This window comes from Camelus dromedarius, chromosome 14, assembly GCF_036321535.1.
Source record: "Camelus dromedarius isolate mCamDro1 chromosome 14, mCamDro1.pat, whole genome shotgun sequence".
Lineage (NCBI taxonomy): Eukaryota > Metazoa > Chordata > Mammalia > Artiodactyla > Camelidae > Camelus > Camelus dromedarius.
The window spans coordinates 57,541,193-57,552,710 of record NC_087449.1 but is presented as its reverse complement, the minus strand read 5'-3'; positions in this window follow the sequence as shown (position 1 = coordinate 57,552,710).

The following is an 11,518-nucleotide window of genomic DNA, read 5'->3' as shown; positions in this document are numbered from 1 at the left end:
ACAAACCTAATTTCCTCTCCCCTACCTCCTCAAAAAAAGAACATAGGAGCTTCTCAGTCAACTGAAAGCTCCCTTCTCAAACCCCTGCTGACTAGATGCTCCACCAATTCCGTCTGCTTCCCTTCTTGGTGGCACGACTTTACTAAGAGTCACAGGGAACTTCAATAGCCTCTTTGGGAAACTTGAAATCTCCCAACCTGGGTCTTCCAAGACCTCCTCCCTCCCAGCTCCCCCTCTTCCCACCTTCAGTCTTTCCTTGTGTCCTTTCATATGACCTCCTTCATTCCTACCCCCTCCAACTGTCCATCCACCCAAAGACCTTCCCCATCCCACTCCAGACCCTCAGTCACTTGACTATTCAGCTTCCTGCCCCCCGCAATAGGGAGCTTTCAAGGGACTCAGGGACCCCCAGAAGCAACTGAGGCTGAAAAGGAAGCAGGCTGGATATATTGTCCACTCAGATGGGCTTTGGAGACATCCAGGCAGCTGCTTTGATGTCCCCTCATCTCTCATCTAAACTGTAGTCCACAGCCTCCTTAAGATTACATATCAGGGCAAATGAAAACCTTAAAGGCCTCCCCCAAAATTATTGATACAAAGCTTTTGCCCTCATACTGAATAAGTAATGTCAGCTCACCTCATCGGTCAGTAACACAAGTCAAGTTAAAATATAAAGTTCAGCAAAGGTGACAGCATGTTAATGTGCTTGCCTGGCTCGTGGCAAACATTTTAGAATGAAAGTTATAAATCTCTTATCTGTGTCTGTCTTTATGTTTCTGCGTGTATGTTATGCATGTGGGATAGTTTTTCTACCTTCAGGTGGTATTATCAAATTCATTTACAAAATCCCTTAAAGGAGATAGACAAGCACTCATATAAATTAAACATTCCTGAAACTCCCAGAAATACAGACACTAACTCAAATGTTTTTCAAGTTCACATGACTTGAGTAAAACTTCTGTAAATTAGTTTAAAATGTTTGGTTTAATAAAAGCAGCTATGTCTCCTGAGTAATCAGCACTAAATATAAAAGGAGCATATATTTTGATTTTATGTGGGTTGATCAGCCAAATAGGCTAATATTATATTTCCTAGATATTCAAGAGTATAAAATTATAAATTCAACCTAAGAACAAATGTATAAGTAAAGATGCAATAGAAATAAATTGCTTGATATCCATTATTTATCCAAGCAGTACAACACAGCAGTAAAACAAACCAAAAAATCCATGTATTTAACTGCTTTTAGGTTTTGGGTCCTTTTTTTTTTTTTTTTTTTTTTTGCCTTTGTAATAGTTATCTAGCAGTTGGGTGAAATCATCTAACCCAAAGCCTATTTTATAATAAAATGCTGAATATCTCATTTAATTTATTAAATACGGTACTGAAGGTGAAAAACAGAATGTTTGTCTGGGTATAGGATGATTGTTAAGTGATGGTGGTGGTTTACCCTCGTGATCACGTGGCTGTCTGGGAGCTGTGGCTGCCGCCACTGCCCAGCCTCGCCAGAGAGAATCGTAACACATGTCACTAGTCCAGGAAAAGATCAAAATTCAAAGTGCGGTTTCTATTGAATGCATGTGGCATTAGCAGCATAGTAAAACAAACAAACAAAAAAACCGTAAGTCAAACAGTCATAAGTTTGGCACCACCTGTAAAGAAACATATCTCTAGAAACTGTGAGGTGTATTCACAAAATGGGCTAGTCTGCTACAGAATGCCACAGTACCACAGTTCACAATTCTCTACTGCGTAGTTTTCTCTGTAAAAGGAGGGTTACTAATAGCTAAAAGTTATAATCAAAATGTGACAGGAAAATAGGTAAAAAAACAAGTTTATACTGTATAGCACAGGGAACTATATTCACTGTCTTGCAGTGTTCTATAATGGAAAAGAATATGAAAACTAATATATGTATGTATATGTATGACTGAACTATTGTGCCATACACCAGAAATTGACACAACACTGTAAACTGACTATACTTCAATTAAAAAAAATAGAAATAAAAAACTACTAAAAATAATAAGGGAAACAGTATATGGAAGGAAATTAGGATATGTTTTTGATAAGGAAAAATATACAAGGTACAAAGGGTGTGTTTTTCTTAAGGACAAAGAGTAGTTTTGTCCTAAAATAAGATGACTGGTTGCTCCAGAATGAGAAAGAGAAAAAAAGAAATAACAAAACCTAAATGAGTATAGAAAGTTGCAGAACATGGAGGTTTATATGTGGTCAAGTGGGTAAGACTGAATTGACTTATTTATAAGATTTTTAAATAACAAACTCTGATATCAAAAGTATACTGAAGCAAAACTAGAATGTGGTTTTCTCTCTGTTAAAATGACAAAGAGTTTTTTGGAGTGTTGGTCTGCTCTGAATAAGAGATTGTAAAGGGTAATCTGCGTAGGAACCAAGATTTTGTCTTATCAGAATAATTTCCTGTAGTTTATGTTAACCTTCATTATGTCCTTGATTATCTAAGAGAATGAGACTTGTCACTTTTAAAAGATTTAAGGTTTTTTGTTTGTTTGTTTGTTTTTCCATTTTTGGCAATCTAGCCTTCCCAAAATCAAATACTAAATGAAATCTCTTGTTCTCCAACTGACCTTGAGGTTTCCCAGAAGACCCTTGGCAATTCTCAAATGATTTGTTCTCTTATCTTGTAAAAAGAGAGTTGTAAATAACTTGGTTTATTTACTGTGCTAAATTTCATGGAAAGCATTGCCAAATAAGAAGAGATATTTAACCTTCCTGAGGTTATGGGTAAAATGTTATTTCAGAAATTGTAAGGGTAAAGTGTTATTTGTATGGGTAAAATGTTATTTCATGAATTGCATGAAATTCCTAGAAATTTGTCAATGTCCTGGCTGTCCATGATATGGTCCTGATTTAATGTTATCAGTCTTAATTCCAGCTCTTCAAAAATGTTGGGTGCCACAGACGTAACTGAGTTTCCTTGTTAAAATGACTTATCAACTTTTTAACCGCAGCCATTTGAAACCTTTTTTCATTCTTGTTTCACTCTGATTATTCTCTGAAAATATTTGCCATCAGCCACAGGCTAGAATGCTTTGTGAGGTCATTGCTTCAGTAACTGAGCCCATACCACTGGACTGAGTAAGGATTTCCAGAATTAATGGAGTAGCTGATGGGCTCATAAAGCTGCCGACCCAAGATCAAGTAGAAGAATAATTCATAATGTGGGACTGAATGAACTGATGAAGGATGACTACAGTTTTTGTTTGGAACATCGCTGGTTCTTTAATGTTCTACTTCCCAGGTATAAAGAACCCTTTTCTTCTGTCTCTTAAGTTTTCTGTACTTGTAACAATTTAGTGGATGATAATTTTGTACATGTAATGTTTTTTTTCTTACCTGATTCCTCCAAAATTCAGAAACTCTTATTATTCTTATATTCATGGCAATGTAATGATTTGCATAGGTTCAATAAGAATCTGTTCTCCTTGCACAGGAAATAACTGGAAACATTGGCTGTACTGAAAAGGCTTTGACTGGAATGTCATATTTGAAAAGATGGGCACAGACTCAGATATGACCAGACAGTTTTAAGGACCTAAGGTTGACTTTATGGAGCCAATGTTTACAAAGTCCTCTTGGAAAAATTATTCTGGTAGCTGGCTCACAGGGCTCCTAGCCTTACAGGTGAGTAAAGAAGGTCACTTCCTGGTTGACCCACGAAATCTAGGATATCTTGGGGACTTCAGGTGGAGAGATGTTCCCCCAAATATATAGGTATTGTGAGAAAAATCTGGTGGTAAGTTTATGGCTTGGCTTCCTAGTCCTGAGAGGCTTTTAAAAGTCTAGCCTGAGATTCCTTATGAAACATTCCAGCAAAGCAAACTCAAAAAGGCTTGTGTGAGCAATTACTCTTTTTGCTGTGCCATAATAATCACGCCAAATATAATAAGACCAGACTTATTTTGTAAACAGGAGTAAGCTTACTCTGGTGATTTTTTCCATTTTTAATTTTTTTGGGGGGGTGGTAATTAGATTTATTTATTTATTCACTTCATTTTTTTTTTCAAATGGAGGTCCTGGGGATTGAACCCAGGACCTCGTGCATGCTAAGCACGTGCTCTACCACTGAACTATATCTTCCCCGCATCTTTGATTGCAAAAAGGGTATGATTGTAGAGGGAAGTTTTGTGTTTCAATGGAAAATTACAGTATACCCTTGTGAGTTCTCCAATATCTGGCTACAACTTCCCAAATTTAGGGTTCCACCTCTTCTCCCACCTTCTTGACTTGGCATCACTGAAAACTGAAGCTACCCTTTTCCCGAAGCCCTGCAAGCTGAAGCTGGAAGACTTGATATAAACTTCAGAGAAATCGTCACAGCAGATAATACACGGGCAGCCTTCATGTCTGTTGTGGGGTGGGGCACTCGGAAAGTTCACTGGAACGCCAGTGCCCTCACCATAGACATTCAAACTGCAAACCAGGAAACTTGTTAATTATCACTGCTGTCCTCACTCCATCGTCTAAAGATGCTTCCAGACTGACAACGAGAAATCTCGACTGGCTGCCTTCCAGACTCAGAAACTGGGTTTCCAACTACTAATCTCTGCTCTTCTTTTACTTTCATAGAAATTTCATAGAAATATTTGCTGGATGGTGACCGCTCACACCATCCAGCAAATATTCTCTACAGCCAAGTCCCAACAGATGATTTAGCTGACCCTCACGGACAAAAGGTGACCAAACGAGAAATGGACATCTTTCAGAGGAAAGTGTAGCTCTTCTTTCCTTGGACAAGAGGGGACTGGACAAAGCTTCTCCTTGACCAAACTTTAGTCAGGCTCCTCTCAGACTTTTTTTGACTAGGCTTTGTCCTCAAGATGCAAGAATCCTGTCAAATAGGTTTTGTCAGAACTCCCACCCTCGATATCTGATCACCTTTGAGATCTGATCAAATTCCTCATCCCTACCATTCTCCAGATGATATCTGATCACCCTGGCTTGGCTTCAGCAAGAATCCTGTTGACTCAGCTTAGCAAGAATCCTCCCTTACCTCTGATGTTTCCTCTTAGTAATTTTTCCATCCACACGGACCCCTACCCTGCTCCTTGGCTATAAATCCTCACTTGTCCATGCTGTGTTCTAAACTGAGCCCAGTTCTATAGGAGGTTTGTTTTCCACTATTACAATCATTCCTGGTTAGAATCTACTTTTTCTTGCTTTAACTACTGTCCAGCTTTGGTTGTCTTTTGACCGTACCTTTTTCTGGAAGATTCCTGGTCATTGTGTTAATTCCTCGGAACTGAACTTCCCACTATATTCAGCTGCCCCATTCCCATTCCAGCAAGGAGCTGGGGAGAAACTGAGATGAATCTTATAGAAAGAAAAGTTGCATCTCAAACTCACTGATCCATCATTCCAAAAATAATAGATTCTGGGAATTGGCAAACAACCCATTTATCAACTTGGAGAACCCCTGATTTGGAGAATCTGAAAATTTTTTGTCCCCATGTCTAAAACTCTTCTGAGTCATCAGTTCTCAACAGCTGATTTAATAACTGTGGAATGTTGCATAATTAGTTTCCTATAAATTAATGTGAGCCAGCTGCTGGATGCTGAGATTACTCAGGTTTCAAAAAAACTTGTTGGTTGTAAACATTAAACCCGTTATTATCTTCTCTAAGGATCTCTCCATTTGGAGACAGTGGTGCTATCATATGAGCAGCCAAAGTTCTGGCATGTTTTAACTTGCAGACTCCCTTTCTATGCAGAACATCCCAGACTTTAATTGAACTATAGTTGATTTACAATATTGTTAGTTTCAGATGTACAGCAAAGTGATATGTATTTATATATAGAGAGAGAGAGAGTCAGGCTCTTCTAAACATGTATAGATTCATGTATTATTTTTGATTCTTTTCCATTATAGGTTATTACAAGATATTGAATATAGTTCCCTGTGCTCTATAGTAAATACTCGTTATTTATTTATTTTATATATGGTAGCATGTACACCTGTTAATCCCATACTCCTAATTTATCCCTCCCCCTCTTCCCTTTCGTAACCATAAGCGTATTTTCTAAGTCTGTGTGTCTGTGTCCATTTTGTAAGTAAGTTTATTTGCACTATTTTTTTAGATTCCACATACAAGGATATCATACAATATTTATCCTTCTCTGCACCCCAGGCTTTTTAATATTTTATGCTCTTCAAAGTATTTTCAAAGCCATGATCAAATATAGCCTCAAAACATCCCATTTTACAAATGGGGAAGCTGAGAGGCAGAGAGAAAAGTGTCTTGCTTAAGGTCACACCCAAGTTAGTGCTGCTTGAACCAGGTTCTTAGACACTGAAGTTTCGGGCAGTCTCCCTAGCCCAAGCTGGTTCCCTGTAGCAACGTCAGAGCTCCTCATGAGAATGGGGACGTCTTGAGGACTGACTGGGGCTACTTTATGAATCCCACTGCCTTGCCTTGTGCCTGGCACAATGGAGCAGATCGCAGTGTAGACAGTGTCTGAAGTGTGCTTCACCTTGATTCCACTGAACCCTCATACAAACTCATGAGGGAAGTACTGTGAATACCCTCTCCAGTGTGGTAAGAGACTGAGGTACAGAGAGGTCACGGAACTTGCCCCAGGAAGCACAGCTGAGGTACAGAGAGGTCAAGGAGCTTGCCCCGGGAAGCACAGCTGGTAAGTCGTGCATGAAGCCCAGAGCCCACCTCTTTGCCCAGGAAATGTGTGTTGAATCAAGGTGACTCCCCACTGCTTAAGATGGTGTCCAGGCAAGATTTCAGCGTAGACCTAGGTCAGCCTGCCTGCTGTCCCAGGAGGGGACAGTTACCCATCGGTGGTATCCGCAGGCTGCCCCTGGCCCCTCAAAGCCACGGTGACATCCATAGGTGAGGTAGCCTGGAGGGGCCACTTCCCTGTCTCCTGTTTGATCATATTATAGAGCTGGCCTAGGGGAGGACAAGCCCTGCGGGGAAGGAAGGAAACAAGGAAAGGAAAGGTCAGAAAGGCAATGTTGTTGCTATGGGTGGTAACACTCATTCACCCACAACCACAACAATCACAATAACAGCTGGTCTGTGCTTCACAGGCAGGTCTCTACATGCCAGACAGTGTGCTAAGTGCTTTCTGGAGTTCCGTCATTCATTCTGCACAATGACTTGTGAAGACGGTATCATAATTCCCATTTTATAGATAAAGAAACTGAGGCTCAATGACAAAAATCCCATGTCTAGGAGTCAGGACACCTCGGAGCTGACAACTCTGGTGTGTGGGACCTTGAGCCCACACTCTTGACTACTTACTATGTTAGAGCATTTCTCCTGCCAGCCTTTAGTGTGGCACATTTTCCCCATAGGGTCAAGATGGACATACCATTGTGCATCTTGTTTTATTTATTTTTCCAGTGAACATGAGCTTTTTCACCTTGATCACTTTGGTGTCAATGGGGAATTGCAGGCCAGTGTTGGTGAGGGAAAACTTTCCCTCTACCCTCTTAGGTTTAGTTCCTGGGGGCCTGAGAATTAAGCTAAGAAAAGACAGATAAATAGGAGAAAAGGCAAATGATATATATTAATATTATGCACCTAGGAGGTCACAGAAAATAAGTGAAACTCCAAAAAATGGTTAGACTCAGGGGCTTATCTACCTTTTTAGCAAAGGAAAAAGGGTTTATATTTCAAGGGACAATAAATGGTGAGGAAATGACTGGGAATTATATGAGGGGACTCATGGAAGATAAGAGCTATTTTAGTAAATTCTGTTGGTGCAAACTCATTTTGGTGTTGACTTCCCATCTTTGATGATCACTAGTAGAAGGACAGTCGGAGTGGGGCTGGGGGGGCAACTTCTGAAATTTATGTCCTGCTTTTAGGCAGATGAAAGGAGAACAAAGAATATTCATGCATCTCTCAGTTCTCAATCCCCTTCTGCTCAAAATAATTCTTACGCCAAAGTGGCATATTTAGGATGGCATATTCTGATCCCTTTCAAGGCCATGGAGCAGGAGTGACAGAAGCAGGCTTCATGCCGGAGTCTTCTGGCTCCCAGCTCAGCTTTCTTTGACTGCCCTTTTCCCCTGCCATGCTTGGGGTCCCCAGAACTAGACCCCATGTTCCTCATCCCTCATCTCCAATACCTTCTGCAGCATCACCCTGCCCAGCGTTTCCCCCAGCATGGGACTTCCCAGAGAAGAGGGCCAATAGCTCACAGGCTGCCTGAGTCATTCCCTTTCTGGTTCCTTCTCAATCCTTCAGACTCCAACAAGGTGCAGGTGGTCTCAGTTTGGAGCCTGTGTGTCCTCTTGAATGCTTGCTGTTTCATCCAACAACTATTGATTGTGTATCTCCTGTGTCTAAGAAGAGTTTTATTTTCATTGCATTAATTTTAGGGTCACCTGTTGGTGACAAGTGATACTAGTTTTCCCTATGCTAGAGTGATGTAAGCTTTATTTAAAAAATAAATTTATTTAGATTAAGAAGTTTTTTTTTTTTTTAAAGTAAAGTGAAAGTGAAATATTAAGCCAAACATCAGGAAGGTGATGTGTGAAATGTAATCCTCAGCCCCTCCTGTCTGACAGGTGGGGCAGTGGAGGCTCAGAGGACGGGGCTTGCTTGGCATCTGAGCTAGAATGCGGGTCTCCAGTCTCCCAGCCCAGTGAGCTGTGCCGGTCCAGGAGGAAGAAACTTGACATCAATGAGCTGATCAGCCCTGGAGTTGGCCATAGGATGGACTCTGCCTGATCTCGGTGCCAGGCATAGGGACTGTGGGGGTGATGGGGGCCCATTAATAGAGGAGGGGGGCCCGGACCCTTTTCGGAGTGTGATTCCTGGCCAGATGCTTCAGAATCTCCAGCAGCATCTGTAAAAAGTGCAGGTCCCTGGGCTCTACCCCAGACTTACAAAATCAGGCCCTGTGAATATGGGGCCCAGGAAATGGCACTTTAAGTAAGCTCCCTCTTCCACCCCCAGGGGATTCTTGTCCACCATTATGATTTAGAACCACTGTCGTAAGGAGTGTACCATCTGGGCTGGAGAAGGCGGCCCCCTGATGGTTTCCTGCCCACGCTCAGCCTTTGCCACCTCCTGCTGGGTGAGTTACCTTGGGCGAGATGTTTAACTTATGAGCTACTGTCCTCGTCTGTAAAATCAGATCAAAATACCCACCTGGCAGGTCCGTGTATAATGAGGTGTAAATGAGAACATGTATATGCAAGGCTCTTAGCCCAGGGAACCCTGCTGGGCATTTTCCCACCTCCCTTTTAGGGAGCCAGAAGCAACCGCAGGTGAAGTTTTTTTTCTTCTCTGTGGTTCCCAGACCTAGGGCGTTTGGAGCCGGGGCCGGGCACTTACTGCAGGCAAGCAGCAGAGTCAGGACCAGCTGGATCCTTGAGTGGAGGGAGAACCCTCCACTTCTGCCTCCCCTCCAGCCAGCCCAGCCCCTGGAAGCAGCTCCAGAGGACGCAGACCACCTGGAGAATGACCTTTGACCTCACTTCCCTGACCTCCTGGGAGTAGGGGAGCTTTCTTGGCAGAGGATGGGGGGCTGATTTCTGACAGTCCTGAGGGAGGAAGCAGGGAGGTGATAACAGGCCCCTTTTCCAGTCTGCACACCTCACCCTCTTCGCTCTGTCCCAACAGACGTCTCACCCACCGGAAGTGCCCATCAGAACAGAGATGAAGGTTTGGTCAAAATTTTCCTTTCCTGGGAACCATAAACAATCTTCAGAGGTAGATGTTGTCACCCCGCACCCCATCTTACTGATCACAAATTAAGGATCAGAGAAGTAAAACCATTAGCCCAAGGTCACACCGCTGTACAGTAGCCCAGTTGAGAGAAATAGGATGAGCTTCTCCATCAATCCTCAATCATTCATTCATTCATTCAGTAGACATTTCACATGCTTCCCCTCCCCACCCCTCCTCAACCGGCATTGTTCTGGATGCAGGGAAGTTTGCCATCCGTCCCAGTGTTCCAAGTGTTTACATGTTAGTGGTGTGCTAGGTGAGAGGAACAAATGCATGAATAAGAGATGAGGGAAACCATCCGAAAGTGCGAAGCAGAGAATTAAAATAAGGCAGGAGATGGGGAGTAAGCAAGGGTGGGGAGGTGGTTGCTTCAGGCTGAGAGGGCAGGGAGGGGGTGACTGTCAGCTTGTTACGGAAACGGAAACGACAGGCCAGCCAAGAAACAAGCACCACTCGGAGAGTTGGAGTACTCAGATGTATTACGCCGGCGGGCTCAGAGGGGCTTCTGCTCCGAAGCTCTGAGCACCTCCAAGACGTGCGCATGAGGTTTTATAGGGTTAATTACAAGCTTGGGGTATCTGGCCAATAGGCATGGAACAGCTTTAGCAGCATCATTATCACAAAAGCAGAGGCAGGGAGGCAGCAAAGCAACATTTCAAGGCCAGATATGTCTCTTTGAAAATCCAGCTGACTAGCAAAAATACATGAGCAGGGAATCAGCAAACCGACACTTGTTAACTTAGATTTACAAGTTAGCCCAGCAGAACTCAGATCAGTAACCCGACACTTGCTACACTTAGATTTGTGAGTTAGCTTGTCAGCCCAGCCTGGCTTTTCCTTCTCAAGCTGAGCTCTGCATGAGGAAAGGGGCCGGTCTTGCCAAGAGCCTGGGGAAGTGCCCTCCAGGAGGGGCTCCAAGGCAGGCAAGGTTCGGCCAGGAACCTAAAGCAGAAAGAACAGAGAGGCATCCCTCGGCCAGCCTGCTCTGACCTGCAGTTTCCTAAACTGTTTTAAAATCTCTCCTGTATTTTAAGTGAAAAAAGTGAGAGGACTCCAAGCTGGGGAGAGCCAGCAGGTTCTGACTCCGGGTTATCCAGACTACCTGCGGGACAGGTTGGCTTTCGGACTGATTGCAGTATTGAGCAAGGGTGCCAGGGACCCCCAAGAGCAAATGCCCCTATTCCTCTCAAGAGGGCACTGAGATGGGGGTGGGGACAGGGCCCCCAGCCCCACCTGCACCTCCCAGCAACAGGGAGGGAGCAGGATCCAGCTGGAAAAACAGGCAGGGAGAGGTCATCCACCCATCCCTGCACCTGGGCTGAGCCCCCACCCCACGCAGGTGGAAGCCCGCCTCCAGGTGGCCCGAGGGTGGGATCAGCCAAGGTGGGAAGGGGATTTGTTCGGGATAAAGTGCTCCAGATGTGAGGCCTTGATCTGAGCGCTACTATTATCATCAGTATGAGTACTCACTATCCCTTCCCTCAGGATCCTGCCTGTCCGCGCCCCACCCTCACCTCCTTGTCCTTGGGTGTGGCTGTTCCCCCCTGAGGGGCATCCAGGGCTGAGTCAACAGCTGTCCCAGGAGAGTGTAGGAGGTAAGGTGACACAGGGCCCTGGAGCCAGAGAGCCCTGGGTTCGAATCCCAGCCCTGCCACTTACCAGCATGTGACTCATCCGCAAGTTTCAGCTGGTGTGGCTGCAAGAGGCAGGTGACGGCTCCAAGGTCCCAAGGGGATTAAGAGAAGCGGGAGAGTGGGCTGCACGGGCGCTCCCTATCA